This window comes from Macaca thibetana, chromosome 5 (genome assembly GCF_024542745.1).
Source record: "Macaca thibetana thibetana isolate TM-01 chromosome 5, ASM2454274v1, whole genome shotgun sequence".
In the NCBI taxonomy this organism is placed as follows: domain Eukaryota; kingdom Metazoa; phylum Chordata; class Mammalia; order Primates; family Cercopithecidae; genus Macaca; species Macaca thibetana.
This window is the reverse complement of record NC_065582.1, coordinates 42,229,648-42,250,636: the sequence shown is the minus strand read 5'-3', so window position 1 is coordinate 42,250,636 and position 20,989 is coordinate 42,229,648. Positions and strand designations below refer to the sequence as shown.

Below are 20,989 nucleotides of genomic sequence, written 5' to 3'. Positions count from 1 at the left end.
TGGGCAGATCACTTGAGGTCAGGAGTTTGAGACCAGCCTGGCCAACATGGTGACACCCCATCTGTACTAAAAACACAAAAATTAGCTGGGTGTGGTGGTGCACGCCAGGAGGGTGTGCTACTCAGGAGGGTGAGGCAGGAGAATCGCTTGAACCTGGGAGATGGAGGTTGCAGTGAGCCGAGATCATGCCACTGCACTCCAGCCTGGGTGACAGAGCAAGACTCCATCTCAAAAAAAAAAAAAAAGAAAAGAATAGAGAATAAAGAAGACACAGTTGTTCCTAGAATAACTTCTGTTTATTTTCAGCCAACTGGGAACAAATAAAATCCAGGCCAAATTATTTTTGTCATTTAGCTTCAAAGACAGACAGCACTGCCATACGTAGCTCCAAAGATGTGTTGTCTTTGTCCCTGTGTGTCACGCTACTAGCAGCATAGAGGGCTTCCCTCACCGCTTATTCTGTTACCTAAAACCAAAGATTCCAGGGCTACAAGTGATCTTTAAAAATCATCTAGTTGGCTGGGCGCGGTGGCTCACGCCTGTAATCCCAGCGCTTTGGGAGGCTGAGGTGGGTGGATCACCTGAGTTCAGAAGTTCAAGACCAGCCTGCCCAACATGGCGAAACCCCATCTCTACTAAAAATACAAAAAAGTACCTGGTCGTGATAGCAGGTGCCTATAATCCAAGCTACTTGGGAGGCCAAGGCAGGAGAATCGCTTGAACCTGGGAGGTGGAGGTTGCAGTCAGCCGAGATCACACCACTGCACTTCAGCCTGGGCGATAAGAGCAAAACTCCGTCTCAAAAAAAAAAAAAAAAAAAATCATCTAGTCCTACCCCCTCTCTTTCAGAAGAGAAAGCCAAATCCAAAAAAGGTTAAATGAATTGCTAAAAGTTGAATCTCTAGCTAGGAGCTAGAATGCAAGTGCCCAGACCTTGTTGTAGTCCTGATGTTATATTGTCAATGGGATCTCTATGCTAATATCAGCATTAAAAGCCTCCACACATGCACTGAATGGGTCCATCCACATACAGCAGCTGACTTACACATTTTCACTCAAGAGATCGTTGTTTCCCACTATCCTTTATAACAACTATTCCATGACAACTAAAGAATTGATGATAGATATAAAAGATAGAGTGAAGGTGATGGTTAACTTTTTTTTTTCGAGACAGAGTCTTACTTTGTCACCCAGGCTGGAGTGCAGTGGCACGATCTCAGCTTACTGCAACCTCTGCTTCCCGGGTTCAAGTGATTCTCCTGCCTCAGCCTCCCAAGCAGCTGGGACCACAGGTGTGCACCAACACACCAGGCTAATTTTTTTTATTTTTAGTAGAAATGGGGTTTCACCATGTTGGCCAGGCTGATCTTGAACTCCTGGCCTCATGCAATCTGCCTGCCTCTATCTCCCAAGGTACTGGGATTACAGGCGTGAGCCACTACACCCAGCCTAAATGTGATGGTTAATTTTATGTATCAACTTTACTGGGTCATTGGGTGCCCAGATATTTGGTCAAACGTTATTCTGGGTGTTTATGTGAGAGTGTTTTTTGGCGAGATTAACATTTAAATTGGTAGGCTGAGGAAAGATTACCCTCCCTAATGTGAGTGAGCCTCACCTAATCAGTTGAAGGGCCTGGTCAGAATAAGAAGGCTGATCCTCCCCCAAGTAAAAGAATTCTTTCCGCCTGGCAATCTTCAACATGGAGCTGGCTTTGTTTTTGTTTTGTTTTGTTTTGTTTTGTTTTTAGATGGAGTTTCCCTCTTGTCACCCAGGCTGGAGTGCAATGGCGTGATCTCCACTCACTGCAACCTCTACCTCTGAGGTTCAAGCAATTCTCCTACCTCAGCCTCCTGAGTAGCTGGGATTACAGGCACCCACCACCACGCCTGGCTAATTTTTGTATTTTTAGTAGAGACGGGGTTTTACCATGCTGGCCAGGATGGTCTTGAATTCCTGATCTCAGGTGATCCGCCCGCATTGGCCTCCCAAAGTGCTGGGATTACAGGCATGAGCCACCATGCCTGGCCGACACTGCCTTTTCTTCTGCCTTAAACTCAAACTCAAACTCCTGGATGTTGAGCTTGCTGACCTTTCAACCAGAATTACACCATCAGCTCTCCTGTTCTCAGGACTTTAGGCTTGGGCTGGAACTAAAGCATCGGCTCTCCTTGATGTCTGAAAAATGTCCTCCCATATGACTTCTCCCTCATCTTCTTCATTCACCTCTTCTCTCAGATATCACCTTGGCTGACTGACCCTCCAGATCTTGGAATTTGCCACCCTCCATAATTGCATAGGCCAACTTCTTATAACTAATGTTTCTCTGAAGAATGCTGACTAAAACAGTGACATACTCATGTGCGGTCTTATGTTCTAATATAGTCTTCCTACTATAGATACAAATTTTTTTTTTAAATGTTCTCTTATGTGCTTCAAAATGCACCTTGATTTTTCGTTTTCTTTCTTTTTTTTTTTTTTTTTTTAAGATAGAGTCTCACTCTGTCACCCTGGCTGGAGTGCAGTAGCACACTCACAGCTCACTGCAGCCCTGGCCTCCAAGGCTCAAGCAATCCTCCAACCTCAGCCTCCCAAGTAGCTGGGACCACAGGAATGTGCCACCATGCTCAGCTAGTTTATATATATATATTTTTGTAGAGATAGAGTCTCCCTATGTTGCCCAGGCTGGTCTTGAACTCCTGGACTCAAACAATCCTCCTGCCTCGGCCTACCAAGGTGCTGGGATGACAGGCGTGAGCCACTGCGCCTAGCCCAAAAGGCACTTTCAAAGTAATTTTATTAGATTTTTCCAGCTGCTAATACAAATCATTTGGTAGCACCACCATAGATCAGACACATTAAAAAACAAAGAGTAAGTGTGAAATCCCAAAAGTGATCACTAAAATGAATACTACAATATTCTAGTTGTTTTCTGTTGAATTAGGAGACTGAGTGTCTGAACTGGTAAATTTTATTACTAGATCGTAAGTCCTCTGGGAAAGCAGGTCAGCTTAAGGGTGGCTGGCCAGGGTATGGGAAGAGAAATCAGAGTCCGATAAAAATAGCAATAATCAGCATTTGTTTGGTGTCTACTGTATGCCAGGCACTTTGCAATTATTCATTCATCCAAACAGATATTATTGAGCACTTTTTATGTTCCAGGCATTGTTCAAGGCTCTGGAGATACAACCATGCAAAAACAGATTTGATTTCCTATTCTCATGGAATTTACAGTTTAGAGAAGGGAGAGAGACAAGTAACAAATGTTATAGAGAAAAATAAAGTAAGGTAGTGGCAGGTAAAATAAGTTGTAATTTTTGTCAGAGTTATCAGGGAAGATATTACCAAAGCCAAGGTGACATTTGAGAGTAGAGCTAGCCAGATGTAGTGGCTCATGCCTGTAATCCCAGTGTTTGGGAGGCAGGCAGATCGTTTGAGCACAGGAGTTTGAGATCAGCCTGGGTAACACAGTGAGACCTTATCCCTACAAAAAATACAAAAATTAGCTGGGCATGGTGGTGTGCACCTGTAGTCCTAGCTACTCAGGAGGCTGAGGTGGGAGGATCACCTGAGCTCTGGAGGTCGAGGCTGCAGTGAACTGAATTGTGCCAATACACTCTAACCTGCGCAAGAGTGAGACTCTGTCTCAAAAGAGATAGCGAGAGAGAAGAGAGCTGAATGAAGGAGGTGACAAAACAAATTTCATATGGGGGAACATTTTTCAGACATGGAAGCAAGCAAATACAAGGGGCCTACAGCAGATGGATGTTTGTGTGCTCAAAGAACAGCAAGGAAGCTAGGAGGGCTGAAACAGATTTCAGCAAGGAGACCAGTAGTAGAAAAAGATAAGGTCATAGAAATAGCAATAGACCAGATTATGCAGAGTCGTAAGCATCTTTGAGATAGATAGCAATGTTAACATAAATGAGATAACTGGGATTCAGAGAGGTTTGCAATTTTCCCACCGCAACTCAGTCTGGTGAAACCTGGCTTAGACCTAGGTATATGAGTCTAGAGCTCTTTTTTTTTCTCTTTCTTTCTTTTTTTTTTTTTTTTCTTTTGTGTGTGAGATGGAGTCTCACTCTGTTGCCTGGCTGGAGTGCAGTGGCGTGAATCTCGGCTCACTGCAACCTCTGCCTCCCAGGTTCAAGCGATTCTCCTGCCTCAGCCTCCCAAGTAGCTGAGACTACAGGCACCCGCCACCACGCCCAGCTAATTTTTGTATTTTTAATAGAGATGTGATCTTAATCTTCCCACTTCATTATGTTATCTTTCTCCAGAAAAAGCTTAAATCCTTTCTGATCATTTTGTATATCTCTAGTATAGTGCTTGCAGTAAATATTTGCATTTTCTTTTTTACTAGCGAACATCACATATCCTTCCTTTGTGGCGAGAAATCCCCATTGTGTCAGTCTTGGTTCGTCATAGTGAAACCACGTGGTTTCATATTCCTTCTTCCCAGTCTGGGCAGCTAGGGTGAGGGCATGGGATCTGAGTCAACTCGATGCCCCTTTCCTAGACTTTGAAACTTGAGAATGTACTGCAAAGATGCAGGGTCAGGTGGCCACGTGAGTCATCTGGCAACGCTGGTGCTGAGTGTCTAGCAGGACAACAGCAGCAGTGGCACCCTGACCGGAAGTGCCTGTGGTATGACCTTGGATGTATTCCTGGAATCCTCCTCTTTTCTTGGCCTGGTTTCCATCATTACCAACTATTCTGTGACCCAAAAAAGTTGAGGGAGCATCTTCAGCTCCAATTATGTACTCTTGCTGAGAAAAATTGTGTAAGACTTTGGAACGTGAAAAAAAAGATTACTTTTTTTCTCTAAAAATTTCTTTTCTTTTCTAGAATGTTCTATACAGCATACTCTTCCCATGATATTGCTACCTTTCATCGTATTTTAACTACTTTACAACTCTATAATTTGTAGAAAGCCAAAAATAATACAAATAATTCTTGTCCATACAAATGCAAATTAGTTGTATTGGAATGCAACTGATTATCACCTGTGGATAGGTCAATGTTATACATGCCTTTAAATTCATTTTAGCTTTTTTTTTTTTTTTGAGACACCGTCTGGTTCTGTCACCCAGGTTGGAGTGCAGTGGCCTGGTCACAACTCACTGCAGTTTCAACTTCCCCGGCTCAAGTGATCCTCCCTCCTCACCCTACAGGCATGCACTACCATGCCCAGGTAACTTTTTCTATTTTCTGTAGAGACAGGGTGTGACTATGTTGCCTAAGCTGGCTCAAGCAATCCTCCCATCTCTGCCTCCCAAAGTGCTGGGATTACAAGCCACTGCACCCAGCACATTTTAGCATTTTTTATCTTCTTATATATGTGTGTGGTACTTTGAATTCTCCTTTCAACCTGTTGTAAGTTTTTAATGGTTCTCTCAATAGTTAATGATGTAAATAAAATCTCTGCCAAGTCACATTTAATTATTCATTTAAACATTCTTTATCTGCTTATATGTATGTATACAGTACTTTGAATTCTTTCAACCAGTAACATTTTATGGGTTCCCTCAACAATTAATGAGTTAACTAAAATTTGTTACATGTGTTCATTTTATATTTATATTGGATGCATGATATAAACATTCACCTTTTTAAAATATTAGCCTTTTAAATCATTATAAAAAGAAGATACCTGCACTCACATGTTTATTTCAGCACTAGTCACAAGAGCAAAGTCATGAAATCAATTTAAGTGCCCATCAATGGAAGACTGGATAAAGGAAATGTAGTATATATATATCATGGAATACTACGCAGTCATGAAAAAGAACGAAGTCATGTTCTTTGCAGCAACCTGAATGGAGCTGGAGGTCATTATCTTAAGTGAAATAACTGAGAAACAGAAAATCAAATACCACATGTTCTCATTTATAAGTGGGAACTAAACAGCAGGTACACATGGCCATAAAGATGGAAATAATAGACACTGGGGACTCCAAAGAGGGGGAGAAGGGGAGAAGGATATCAAAAAATAATAATAATAACCTATTGAGTAAAATGTTCACTATTTAGGTGATGGGTACCCTAGAAGCCCAAACCTCACCATTACATAATGTATCCATGTAACAAATCTGCACATGTACCTCCTGAATCTTAAAAAAAAAAAAAAAAAAAAAAGTAAAAACAAATTTTTTAAAAATAGCCTTTAACAATAATGAACAGGAAAAAAAATCATATCATGGTTCTGTCTTTAGCTCAGAGGTCTCCCACCTCACCTCCACCCACCACACACAGCCATGTACTTCATGGAACAGGAGACAGGGGCTCACATTAGTTCTGGCCTTAACCAATTTGCTAATTCACATAGCCTCTAAGGGCTTCAGTTCATTCATCTTCAAAATGAAGAGGATGGCTTCAATACTCTTTACTATTTGTATTAGTCCATTCTTACACTGCTGTAAAGAAATATCTGAGGCTGGGTGTGGTGGCTCATGCCTGTAATCCCAGCACTTTGGGAGGCCGAGGCAGGTGCATCACCTGAGGTCAGGAGTTCAGACCAGCCTGGCCAGCATGGTAAAACCCCATCTCTACCAAGAATACAAAAATTAACCAGGCATGGTGGCACATGCCTCTAGTCCCAGCTACTGGAGAGGCTGAGGCAGGAGAATTGCTTGAACCTGAGAGGCAGCGGTTGCAGTAAGCTGAGATCATGCCATTGCACTCCAGCCTGGGCAATATGAACAAAACTCCATCTCAGAAAAAAAAAAAAAAAAAAGAAAGAAAGAAAATAAAAAGAAACACCTGAAACTGAGTAATTTATTTAAAAAAAAAAAAAAAAAGAGGTTTAATTGGCTCACAGTTCTGCAGGCTATACAGGTTCTGGGGAGGCCTCAGGAAACTTGCAATCATGGTGGAAGGCAAAGGGGAAGCAGGAAATGTCTTACACAGCCGGAACAGGAGGAAGGCAGGGGAGGTGACACATTCTTTAAAACAACCAGCTCCTAAGAGCACTTACTCACTATCACAAGAGCAGCACCAAAGGGGAAATTTGCCCCCATCATCCAATCACCTCCCGCCAGGCCCCACCTCCAACATTGTGGATTACAATTCAACAAGAGATTTGGGTGGGGACACAGATCCAAACCACATCACTATTCAACTCAGCTCGGCTTCCTTCTGATTTACTATGTTGCCTACCCTATGTCCTTTCCCCACACTATCCCTTGTGAGCTTCTCTTTCCTTTTTCCTGATACTCTTGTGTTACTTCTATTTCACTTTCCAACACACCATGGACTATTTTCCTACTCTTACTTTCTCAACATTTAGCCCCTCTGTATTCAGCTTCCTGTCTCCCCACCTCCCAAAACACACACAATACACACACACACGCACACACACACACACACACAAAATACAGACCTCTTTGTGGGAACCAAAAGACTACAAAAAAAAAAAAAAACTTGTACTTATTATAGGATTACATGGAAAAAACAAGTAATTTCCACTCAGATTTGCCCTCAATCCCTCCAGAGAAACTACCTCAAAACAAAATAAACAAGTGCTTTAGTAATAAGCAAACTAGTAGAACAAACAAACCACTTTGATCTCACTGTTCAGTTTAACCCAGAGGTAGATAATAGCACAAGTAATGTGCTTTCTTTTTATTCCTCCATGATTTCTCTTGCCAGAAGCACATTCAGACCCTCAGTCTTCCACAGAAGGGCACAACCATGCTTACTTTTTGTTTTCCATGGATGCTATGGTTTGAATGTTCCTCCTTCAAAATTTATGTTGAAACTTAACCCCCATCATGGTAGTATTGAGAGATGGGGTTTTTGGGGAGGTAATTAAATAATGAGAGTTCCATCCCTGTAAATAGATTAATGCCTTAAAATATGGCTAAAGGCCCCATTTTGCCTTCTACCTTCTGCCATGTGAGGACACAGCAAGAAGACCCTCACCAGACACCAGTTGCCAGTACCTTGTTCTTGACTTCCCAAGCTCCAGAACTGTGAGAAATTAATCTCAATTGTTTATGAATTACCCAGTCTGTGGCATTTTGTTATAGCAGCACAAATGGCTACAGAGGACCACTCAGGCTGGTGTGGTAAGACTCAGGGTGTTTTCTTATTTCCTTGTGCTTCCCACAACAAAGCAAGCATCTGCAAAGTCAACCTCCCTTAGGGAATCTGCTGTTACAAAATGCTTTTATGTATTTTTTGTTTACTTAGTTTAGTTAAGAGTTCAGAAGATAACTTTGCTACCCAAAGTAAAGACTCAGTAAAAAAGCCAACTTAGATTCTTCCAAGAGTTGTTACCCACATTGTTGGTCAGTGTGATGTGATTTCTAAGGTTTCTTACAGCTCATAAAATGCCTTGGGGTGTTAGGAGGTTGTAGGAATTGTGTCACACGAAGAAGGCAAGAGGAACTTCCAGGCCAAAGCAATGCATGTGCAAAGCATGGACTCTTCAAAGGACCCCAGGGTTCTGGGAATGGGGATTAAGTAGTTCAATGTGGCAGCAGCAAAGGGACTATGTAGGATGGAGGACAGGAGGAAGACAAACGCTTAGGAGGAGACAAGTCTTTAAAGATAAGAGAAAGCTAGACTGCAAGGGTCAATCTAATCTACCCCTGCACTGTCAGGGAGCTCACAAAAGGAGGCTTCTGTCCAATCTGCTGCTTTATAATTTAACAAAACATTGAGATGTGACTATTTCTCCTTTGAACTACCCATTTAAACTAATAGCAGACAAATACTAAGAAGTCATTTGACCCTAATTGCTGAAAAGTACAATTATAGAAAATGAATGTGTGGTTGGGACCTTTTATTTGTCTTTCTCCGGGAAAATACGTGGGAGTGAGAATCTTTTCTTCCCCATATTCCAGTTCCTCCCAGCATCTAGAAGTCATTGAGCAATCATCATTAGAAATAAACATGCATAATTGCAATAACCTTTAAATATTTCACAGTGTATTATTAACTCAAGAATTTGGGTTTTAGAACATGATCATTCCCCATCAAAGAATTTCAAATTTGTATTTACTTTGATCAGTTTTGGCCTCTTGTGGTACTTATGGACAGGTGATGTCTTAGTCACCTTGGTAGATGGCTATTACTGGGCTCTCTGCAGGGCATGCCTCCCCATGCCTGGTGAACTTCTGATGAGTGGAACCTTACAGGAGGGATTGCCATTCTGATAAACCCACATGTTTGCCCCAATCTGAGATCTCTTGGTCCAAAGCAGGACAGGGCCTGAACAAGGCAGCAGGTTTGCCTTTGGCCCTCTCCCAGCTCATGCACACTTTCATTTTGTTCTGTCCTTCCCCACTGAGATGCACCAGGTGTCTTAGTCAGCTCAGGCTGCCATAATAAAACATCATATGTTGGGTAATGTAAACAATAGGAATTTATTTCTCACAGTTCTGGAGGCTAGAAAGTCCAAGATCGAGGGACAAGTAAAGTTGGTGTCTGGTGAGGGGTCTCTGTCCTTGGGTTGCAAATGGCCACCATCTCACTGTGCCCTTATATGGTCTTTTCTTTGTGCTCAAGTGGAATAATAAAAAAAAGTCTTCTTCTTAATAGGGCCCTACCTTCATGACCTACTCTAACCCTAATTGCCTCCTAAAGTCCCTATCTTCAAATACTATCACATTGGCAGGTAAGGCTTCAACAAATGAATTCTGAGGGGACACAAACATTCATTTCATAACATTCTGCCATGGACCACAAAAATTTATATCCTTCTAGTGTGTAAAATACATTCATTCTACCCTAATTGCCCCAAAAGCCTTAACTCATTCCAGCATCAAGTCTAAAGTCCAAAGATAAGGTCTCACCCATATCTGACATATCTGACTTAAATGGTATTTAGTTTCACCACACAAGCTATTTTCTTCCTAAATACAATGGTGGGACAGGCATAGGATAGATATTTTCCTTCCAAAAGGGAGAAGCCAGAAGATGGAAGACATGTCCCAAGAAAATCTAAAACCTAGCAAGGTGAATTCCATCAAATTTTAGGGCTCAAGAATAATTCTCTTTGGTCCCATGCTCTGCCTTCTGTGCCCAGTAGGGTAGCACTCCCACCTTCAGGACCCACTGAAGAAGTAATGCACCCAAGGCCAGGCACAGTGACTCCAGTCTGTAATCCTAGCGCTTTGGGAGGCTGAGGCAGGCAGATCATTTGGGCCCAGGAGTTCAAGACCAATCTAGGCAACATGGTGAAACCCCATCTCTACAAAGAACAAAACAAAATAAAAACAAAAGGTACAAAAAGTAGCCAGGCATGGTGGTGCACACCTGCAGTCCCAGCTACTCTAGAGGCTGAGATGGGAGGATGGCTTAAGCCCAGGAGACAGAGGTGCAGTGAGCCAAGATTGCACACCAGCCTAGGTGACAGAACCACAGAACCAAACCCTGTCTCAAAAAAAAAAAAAAGTAATGCACCTGAGACTCTGAGTGACCCTGCCCCCAAGGTGACACTTTGTGGGCCCACTCCTAAGACACTGAGTAGGGCTTTTCTCACCTTCTAAAACAAGAGGGGTGGCCACACTCTTTGAAATCAAAGAGGAGATAGCCTTATCCCCTGGGTCTGTTGTGGGAGTGACAGCCCTAATGATCTCTGAGTCACATTTGAAGTCATTCTTCCTTTTCCTTGAAGAATAGCATGCATTCACAGCCAAATAACTTTACAGTCCTGTTTCACAGAATCCAAGAATTCTGACAGCCTTCCTTCATTTTGTCCCATCTCCACCCTCTTCAGTTCAAACTGGCAGTGTTTCTGCTCATATCATCCCATAAACTCTTTCTCAAACCATAATCCAGCCATACCCTTGGCATACTCTTTAGAACATGCTTTCTCAGTTTTCTGCAATATGAATAGGCTGATTGTTTTCCAAACCTTAAAGCTCTGGTTCGTTTTTGTTTAACAATTTCTTCTTCATTCATCTTTCTCCTCTCACATTTGACAGAGTCTCACTCTGTAGCCCAGGCTGGAGTGCAGTGGCATGATCTCAGCTCACTGTAACCTCCACCTCCTGGGTTCAAGTGATTCTGCTGCCTCAGCTTCCCAAGTAGCTAGGATTACAAGCATGCACCACCACACCTGGCGAATTTTCATATTTTTAGTAGAGACAGGATTTTGCCATGTTGGTCAGATTGGTCTTGAACTCCTGACCTCAAGTGACCCACCTGCCTGTGCCTCCCAAAGTGTTGGAATTACAGGTGTGAGCCACTGTGCCTAGCCCACACATTTTTCTATAAGCGCTCAGGAGGAATGAAGATGCTACTTCAACACTGTGCTTAGGAATTTCCTCTGCTAAATATGCAATTTCATTGCTCACAAGTTCTACTTTCCACAAAACACCTGAACACCATTCAGCCAAGTTATTTGCCACTTTATAACAAGAATTTCCTTCCTTCCAGTTTCCAATAACATCATTTCCATCTAAGACCTCATCAAAATCTCTTTTTATATTCATATTTCAAGCATGCACCTGAAAACTCTTTCAGCCTCTGCCCATTACTCAGCTCCAAAGCCATTTCCACATTTTTAGATATCTTTTACAGCCGCACTTCACTTCTTGGTACCAAAACCTGTGTTAGTTTGGGTTCTCCAGAGAAACAAAGCCAATAGGCGATAGATAGAAATACATATATCCTTAGTTAGAAATGCATGCATAGATACAGATAGATAAAAATATAAAGATATTTATTATAAGGAATTGACTCATGAAATTATGAAGGCTAAGAAGTCCCAAGATCTGCAGTCAGCAAGTTGGAGACCCAGGAGAACTGATAGTATAGTTCCATCCAAGTTCAAAGGCCTGAGAACCAGGAGAGACAATAGCGTAAGTTCCAGTCTGATCAACAGCAGAAGACCAATGTCTTTGAACAACAGTTAAAAAACATTTGATCCAGAAACATCCTCATAGACACACTCAGAAGTAATGTTTAACAAAATATCTAGGCACTGGGCACCCCGTGGCCCAGTCAAGTTAACACAAAAAATTCACCATTACACTAGGTCAGTCTACCCCAGCCTGCCTTCTTGTCCTTTCCTCACATGCGCTACACTGGCTTTGCTCATTCATCCATTTTCACCAATAACCAATTTTTTTGTTTTGCCCAATAATCAGGGACTAACTAGGAGACCCCTTAATTGCCCTAAAAATTACTACTAAGATATTGATGAGTGCAAATGACTTAACAATTACTTTCTGTAAAATGCAAATTTTCCTATTTGTATTTCACCTGTGCTTTACCTAAGGAAGAAAAAAGTTGTGGTAAAATACATATAACATAAACTTACCATTTTAATAACTGTTAATTACCTTCACAATATTCTACAAACATCACCATTATCTAGTTACAGAACGTTTTTTATCACCCCAAAGGAAACCCTGTAAGCAGTCACTCTCCCTTTTCCTTCCCCTCAGCCCCTGGCAACCATGAATCTGCTTTTTGTCTCTATAGATTTGCCTATTTTGGAGAGTTCACATAAATATGTGACGTTTTGTGTCTGACTTCCTTCACTTAGTGAAGAATTTTAGCCTCCTTAGCTAGGGAAGGTGAAAAATGGAAAGAATAATATATTTTGTGATATAAACCTTTGGGGGTTATCTCTAAAACCTCACCAACTTTCTACATCATTGTTTTACCAAGATTTGGGAAACTCATCTGTTATTCATCTGCCCAGACATTCTGCTGTGTATCATTAACTCTTTCTGTGGAGATCTGAGGCAGCCTGAACACAGGCTGGCATTGGGCCAGGATGGAGAAGGTGTGGACACATCAGGAGGCTCATTCCACCCCATCAAGAGTCCTTCCTTCCCTGAAAGTGACCTGGCAGGACCATGCAGGTCATAAGGTCATATAGCCCAGAGGGGCACAAGGATGCTTATACCAGACACTTCAGGCCTTAATAAAAATAAAAGCAAGCACATCTCTGGCAGCAGAGTAAATTATTCATGGGGTTTATTTTAAAAGAGAGAAAGCTTTGTTGGAAAAAAAAAGAAATAGACACCACGTTAATTCCAAAAATCATTTCCAGATGAAAATGTCTAATCAAATGGGAAATAGTGCAATCGTGGTTTGCACGGCACAGCTACCGAGTTTTGCAAAAGGGTCCCAGGTTTGTTCAGATACTGGTTTCCACAATATGGGTAATCTGAAAGGATGCATAGCTTTACTGGGAATGTAGCACATGGATGGATGGTCAGAGACTACAAGTCTACTGAAGTTTTGTGGGAAATTAGCAGTTTGGCAGCCCCTGAGTCTGGAGGGTCTGAGACTGGGATGCCAGAAAAGCTCCAGGTCTGTAACAGCCTCTATAAAACCATGAAGCCCTTGGAGGCCCGGTTCAAGGGTTTCAGTCTCTGTCACAGATTTCATTTGCTCAGGACTCTCACAGTTTTTATGTGGTTTAACGAAGTACCTAAGCAGAGGCTTTCTTTTTTCTTTTTGGCTCTGCCTTTTTCACCAATCTCCCTTTTTATTAATAACATAAATATATTACAAATATTTTTACCTTTTATTTCTATCTTGTTACTGTTTATGTATTTGCTAAGATCAAAGTCTGGATTCATCCTCTAACAAGTTCATGTTGCTTTCCTGCTTCTGTTTCAAAATATGGACCCCGCAGCCTTCATAATTGTATTCCATGATGACTGGCTTAAATTTAATCACATACACAAGCACTGCATTAACTCGCTAAACAAATCCATGTGAGGATAAAAGGAACATCACAGGCCTGATCTGCGCACAAAGGCCTTTGTATTTTTCTCCTTTTGTTTTGAGAAGTTTCTGGAGCCTGTAACTGAACACAGCAGACTCTAGTTAAAAATTCACAATGATTCTTTTTTAAATAATAGCATTTGTCTTTTGATGAGTTATCTCAGCTCAAAAGGATCCCTATTTCACTTTATAAATAGTTACCGTCAAAAGACATGACCATAAGACAATGACACTAGGTTTGAACAAATGTACTTGAATTTATCTATGCAAATGAATGATGTCCCCATCAAAGTAGACAGCAACATTCCAACGATTTTCAAAACAGTTTTGGAACTGCAGTTAGGAACTTCCTTCCTTCACACACTGAGGGAATTGCTTTGAATGTCTCGGTAGTTTTAAAAAAAAATTTTTTTTCATCAGGATAAGTTTCATTTTTGGAAACAACCAAGCCATTTAATAAGGCAGATGGTAACTGACTGGATAGATGTGCTGTAGCCTACAATATAATGAGACGAGCTTTTACTTTGTTTGATTCCTTAACTAGTTCTAAAGGTAATTCCAAAAACAGTTCCTAAAACGTTTAGTGCAATAGCAGTACAGTTGAAAGAAGTGTCTAGACTCCCAAAGCAACTTCTCTGAAAAGGATGACATTCATTTATATAGATGTATTTCTTAGAGAAAAACAGGCCACCCTCGCCTTGCTTGATTTTCACAAAAACTCTATGTTATTGGTGGCTAGCTAAGGGAAGTTGACTATTTTCAGCTTCCTACAGTATCAAATTTTATTTAACAATTCATTTTTGGAGTGAATAGAAGTGTAAAACCTGAAATACCTTCATAGAACTATGCCTTAGTGACCTATTCCAAAACAGACTTAAAACATTCTCAGGGGTATATAATCTGGAAATCAATGTATGTTCTATGCCCAACTGATAAACATAAATATACATATGAATATATACTATACATAAATTAAGATAAATAATAAATTAAACATAAATGTAGTGATAAACAAATATACATACGAATATTAATTAAATATACAAAATATTTAAATACTAACTCTACCCACCTGAATTTATACTTTTAATTTCAGAGTCTTGATTCCAATGCTAATTTCATTAAGCATATCTATAACTTGGTTGCGAGAATGGTATATGCTGAACGGTAAGTGCTGTACAAATTAACTTAAGTTTTGCATTACATTCTCGTAGAGGTATTTAATAGGGGTAAACTTGTGCTTTGTGTGTGTGTGTGTTCCTGTTAATGAAGAAAGGAGGAAGGAAATTTTCACACATTGGATACCTATTGTATGCCAAGGGCTGAACATGTTACTATTTTAATGCTCTCAACATCTCCGAGCTAAATATTTTAATCCCCACATACAGAAAAAAAAAAAAAAAAGAGGCTACAGAATGTAAACAGCAGAAATGCTGGCATACCATTGGCAAGTGGAGAAAATGCATTTAGAATTAGCTGATCATGGGTGGAGAAAAAAGCCAAAGGCCACACCCATGTGTTTGGAAAATGAAAGGAAAGTCTCTTCCCAGAGAGAATCTTTTTCTCCCCAACTAACCTGATGCTATCATTTCCCCTAATTTTTCATTAACCTCAATAATTCTTTGCAATATTTTTCTAAAAATGAAACAGGACTATTATCTCCCAATGTGGGAAAATAAAATGTTCTATGAATTTTTATCTTGTTATTTATACAAGTCTTTGGAAACCAGTTAAGTGCTTGAACCAGTTAAGTATTTGGGTGGGACATTTAAAAATAAATCAAGTTAAATAAAGAACTGTTAAAGTTCATAGAACAAAGAAAAAGTTATAATCCTCAGCTAAAAGATACTAGGAGACATAACCATCTATGGGGGTTAAAGATTTAAATTAAAAAAAAATAAAAAGAAGCTCCTTCGATTAAATGCAGGAGGAAATTGAGAATCAACATCAGGACAGCTCATTTGACCTTAGACACATATTTCACTGGTGACTTTCTGGTTTTCAAAAGTGTTTCTGATTTTTTTAACTTGTTAGTGGCTCCAATTTGCCAGTATATCTCCCAGTTCCCCCGTATTCTGCTCAGTAAATCTTGTTCATTTTCAGCTTTTATTTTCTTGTTCAGTCCCTAATAACTGACAATTTGTAAGGAAGCAAACTAAAACACTTGGATTAAATAATGCATTTTGTTCATTATGCTGATGTGTAACAGTTCACTTTCAAAACAAATGTAAGCTTCATAACTTACTGATATTTAGTGATTTTTACCTTATTTCTGTGAGGATTTCATTCTCATGGCCTTCTGTCTTTGCCATTGACAAAACTATTAATACCACCCAAATCCTAAAAGGGGTTAAACTTCAAGTGACTGATGTTCTGAAAGTGACATGATCAAAAAATAGTCTCATCCAGAAATTTAGATTTGTGACTTAAGTTATCAGAAGGGTTTCCAAAACTCCAAATGGCCTGCATTAATTCTGGCTTTTTCGGTTTTCTGTTAGTCTGCCTCTGTTTTTATACTAAAAGGGTATACAGCAATGTGTGTGCATTGCTCATCTTGAGTTGACTTCCTATGAAGTAGAGCTGAGTACAGAAATGTCTTTCACTTCAAAGGGCATACTGTGGGGTGCAAAGAAGGAAAGGCTTGGGTCCTTCCAGCCAAACATTGCCCTCTGGCACTCATGCTCAATTCCCCAGGGATAGGAGAGGGCAATCTCTGGCTCTTGTAGCTCTAGGTAACATTTCCCACAACCCCTGACTCATAAATATTGACATTTGGGAAAAATAAGACCAAAAAAGAAAAAAGGGCTTTTTCAAAAAAAAAAAACAACTGTTTTTAAGTTGAAGTGTTTATGTATTTTCTAAAGCCTGGTTTATATCAAAGCTATCACTACAATTTTTAAATAAAATATACCTTATCTTGGGATTTTAAAAAAAATAGTATTATCCATCAACTACTAGAGAATATAGGAAAGAAAACTTTCAGCAAGGTTTTTATTTATTTGTTTTATATTTTTCCATCTGGAAAATAACAGGACTGAGTTGAAAGCAATTTTTTCTAAAAGTAGCAATAGCAACATTCTCAGATAAAATCTTTTTCGCTGAATATCAACGTTTAAATTATAGTGAATTTGAAATTATTTATTTTCAGCAAATCTTTTCTTTTTCCTTTAAAATATTTGTTTCCACCTCTCTTTGCTTCAAAAAAGCAGAAATGATGTGACAACTAAGACCTTCGAGAATTCCTTAGACCCCAGCCTGTTTTCATTGTGGAACTACAGCGCGACCTGGTGGCAGTTGCTGTTTTTAGCATGGTTTTTGAATAAATGGTCAAAATTTCAAAACCAAAATGAAGGAAAGCCTTGTGTTTAGACTTTTAGAAAACATGGTATCAGGAGAGAAAACAGTGGGATGGCTCTGTTAGAATCATAATTACAGATAGAACTTTTTTTAAGTTTTTAAAATATACCTTTTTTTTTTTTCTTAGGGTCTCGCTCTGTTGCCCAGGCTGGAGCGCAGTGGCGTGATATTAGCTCACACCACAACCTCTGCTTTCTGGCTCAAGTCATCCTCCAGCCTCAGCTCCCGAGGAGCTGGGACCACAGGCACAAGCCACCACACCCACTTCCTTTTTATTTTTTTCTTTTATATTTTTTTGTAGAGATGGGATTTCGCCGTGTTGCCCAGGCTGGTCTCCAACTTCTGAGCTCAAAGCTATCCGCTCACGTTGGCCTCCCAAAGAGCTAGGATTACAGGCGTGAGCCACCGCACCTGGTCAAATATACCTTTTAAGAATAAATAATCTAGTAAGGTTATTGATGAGTCATTATATCACCTGATACAATTTTTAACATTCATATATTTTCAGGAATATGAATTTTCACTCACATTTCCCCTTTTTAATTACTTTTACAGTTCTCTAAACAATGTTTCAAAAGCATTTAAAAGAAAAATATTTCATCAGTGATACAAGAGAAGACTGTTTTACATGCTTTTCTTTCACAACTAGCAGCACATTGATGCAAGAGTCTATAGACAGAATGGTGATTCATAGTAACTATAATCTTCTATGTGTTTATTGTACTTTATACCCATCTTCATATCTAATCCTCTCAACCACCCTATTAAATTCAGAATCAGTATCTCCATTCGACAGATTAGAAAACTGAGGCTTCAGGATATGACATAACTTGTTCAAGGTCACTCTGCTGGTGAGTGACAGAATGAACTGAACCCTGGGCCTACCTGCTCCAATGCCCAAGCATAGGGTCAGGCTGGTGATAGGCCCTTTGTAAAGGTTTGCTGATTTAATGAGCAAATGCACCTACTGTGAGAATATTAAAGGTAAGCCTGGACTAGATCCAAAGTCTTCTGACTTGATAACCAGTAAATCTTCCAGTAAAGTTTAGACGTATTTTGAACTTTCTCTTGTTTCTGCCTGCAATTGCGCTCGCCTGAGCCTGCTAAGTCCCCACTATTTTCTACAAAAGAACAAAGAAAAAATACCAGGAGAGAGTCACCCAGAGCCTGAGCCCCAGGCTGTTTTACCCACGAGGCTCCAGTAGGGGATCTTTTCCCCTTTTGTGCCATAGATCCCTTTGGAAGCCTAATGAAGCTCCTGGAACCTTTTAAAAAATAATCTTTTAAAATACCCCACAAAGAATTTTAAAATGAAATTTTCAAAAAACTTAAAAACTCAGCTGGGTGCAGTGGCTCATGCCCGTAATCCCAGCACTCTGGAAGGCTGAGGCGGGTGGATCACCTGAGGTCAGGAATTCCAGACCAGCCTGGCCAACGTGGTGAAACCCCATCTCTACTAAACATACACACACACACACACACACACACACACACACACACAAAATTAGCTGGGCGTGGTGGCACACACCTGTGATCCCAGCTACTTGGGAGACTGAGGCAGGAGAATCTCTTGAGCCCAGGAGGCGGGGGTTGTGGTGAGCTGAGATTGCACCACTGCAGTCCAGCCTGGGTAACAGAGCAAGACTCATCTCAAAAAAAAAAAAAAGAAACTTTAAAATACTAATTTGTAAATATATGCTTATTTGTTAATGCATTTAATAACAAGATTTAATAACAACATAACAACTATATATTCAAAGTAGCAATGAGTATAAATTATGTTTTGGGATATCCAAAATCCCTGTAATGTGACATGAATATATCTATCGTTTCTATTGGTGAGAGAGATATTGTTAATATTAATGTGATGTATGGCCTATATTCTTAAATAAATAAAATTACAAATTTCAGTTTGAAGTTAATGAAAACAGATTTTTTTTCATCCAAGTTCATGGATCTTCTTACTCTCCTGAATTAAGAAATCAAAGCTAAACTTAAATGAGTCACACACAGCTAAACAATTTTAAAATTCATAAATGCTGTCAAAAAATGCTTAAGCAATATATATATGTTTCCCTTGATTAGTGTGAGATATTAACTTTCATATGAATATTATGAATAATGTGAATATTCACTTTAATATGAATAATATGAAGCAAGACTCCAAAAATAAGCATAGATCTAGGATCCCGGGAGGTGTTAAAACAACCTTGCCTGAGTCTCATGACAGTAATCAACAAATAATAGTATTATTTGCCCATAATAATAATTCAGTTTGTATGCATCTCACAAAGGACTAATATCCAGAATCTATAAGGAACTCAAACAAATCAGCAAGGAAAAAAAAACAAATAATCCTATCAAAAAGTGGGCTAAGGACATGAACAGACAATTCTCAAAGAAAGATATACAAATGGCCAACAAACACGTGAAAAAAAAAGTTCAATATCGCTAATTATCAGGGAAATGCAAATCAAAACAACAATGGAATACCACCTTACTCCTGAAAGATTGGCCATAATTAAAAAATCAAAAAAGAACAGATGTTGGTGTGGATGTGGTGAAAAGAGTGCACTTTTACACTAGTGGTGGGAATGTAAACTAGTCCAACCACTATGGAAAACAGTGTGGAGATTCCTTAAAGAACTAAAAGTAGAACTACCATTTGATCCAGCAATCCCACTATTGGGTTTCTACCCAGAGGAAAAGAAGTCAATATATGAAAAAGACACTTGCACACACGTCTCTAACAGCACAGTTCACAATTGCAAAAATATGAAACCAGCCTAAATGTCCATCAGGCAACAAGTGGGTAAGGAAAATGTGGGATATACATATATTATGGAATACTACCCAGCCTCAGAAAGGAAAAAAATAATGGCATTCACAGCAACCTGGATGGAGTTGGAGACCATTATTCTAAATGAAGTAACTCAGGAATGGAAAAACAAACAGGAATGGAAAACTAAGCAATGAGGACACAAAGGCATGAGAATGATATAATGGACTTTGGAGACTCAGGGGGAAGGTTGGGAGGGAGCCAATGGATAAAAGCGTACACATGGGGTACAGTGTACATTGCTCAGGTGACAGGTGCACCAAAACCTCAGAAATAACCACTTAAAAAATTTTCCATGCAACCAAACACTACCTGTTCCCCCAAAACTATTGAAATATAATAGAAATAAAAGAATAAAAAGTAATAATAATTCATTTTGACATGACAAATATTAATTGAGCAGCTACAATGCTAGACACACTATTGATGTTTTAAAAAGTAAGTTTTAAAAGTGAATAATTCTGTGTAATTTGTTTGTGCAGCATTTATCATTTTCAAAGCAGTTCTACACACATCTTTCATTCAAATCTAATTACAACTTCAAGGGGCAAGGCAGGGTCTGGAGACTTATTCATTAATTCTGCATTCCCACAAGAAATCCCACTCTAGACCCATGATAAATACTCAATAAAAGTAGACACTTTACTCCACCCTTATCCCCCAAGTAAGCCCCTCAATTAGGGCTGCCAGGTAGAATACAGAATGTTCAGTTCAATTTCAATTTCAGATAAACAATTTTTTACTCTAAGTATATCCCATGAAAATGATTTTTAAATATCTATAATATGGGACACACACATTTTTTTAAGTATTTGTTGTTAACCTGGATTTCAAATTTAACTGGGCATTCTGTGTTTTTGCTGGCTGAATTTGGCAACTCTTTCCTGAATTTTTCTGCCCAGGAGCTCTCTCAGCTGCAGGAACTCAACAATCAGGAGGAAAAGTCCGGAAGGATAGGGCTGTCAGCACCCCTGTGAGCAGCCACAGCGGATGGAGTTTGGTGGTAAAGGCACTCACTTCCTGTCTCTCTGGTGATGATTTTGAGCATGTTCTACAAAGTCTTTCAGATGGTCCCAGTAGGTTGGAGCCCAGTTG

At 39.7% G+C, this 20,989-nt stretch overlaps 1 long non-coding RNA gene across 2 annotated transcripts in view; it reads right to left on the bottom strand.

Moving 5' to 3' along the window:
• The window catches only part of LOC126955380 (uncharacterized), a 51,301-nt gene that overhangs the window by 10,788 nt on the left and 19,524 nt on the right, over positions 1-20,989 (bottom strand). For both annotated transcript variants that reach the window (XR_007725916.1, XR_007725917.1), the window contains one exon: positions 13,493-13,774. This is a non-coding gene — a long non-coding RNA (uncharacterized LOC126955380). The remainder of the gene's footprint in view (positions 1-13,492; positions 13,775-20,989) is intronic.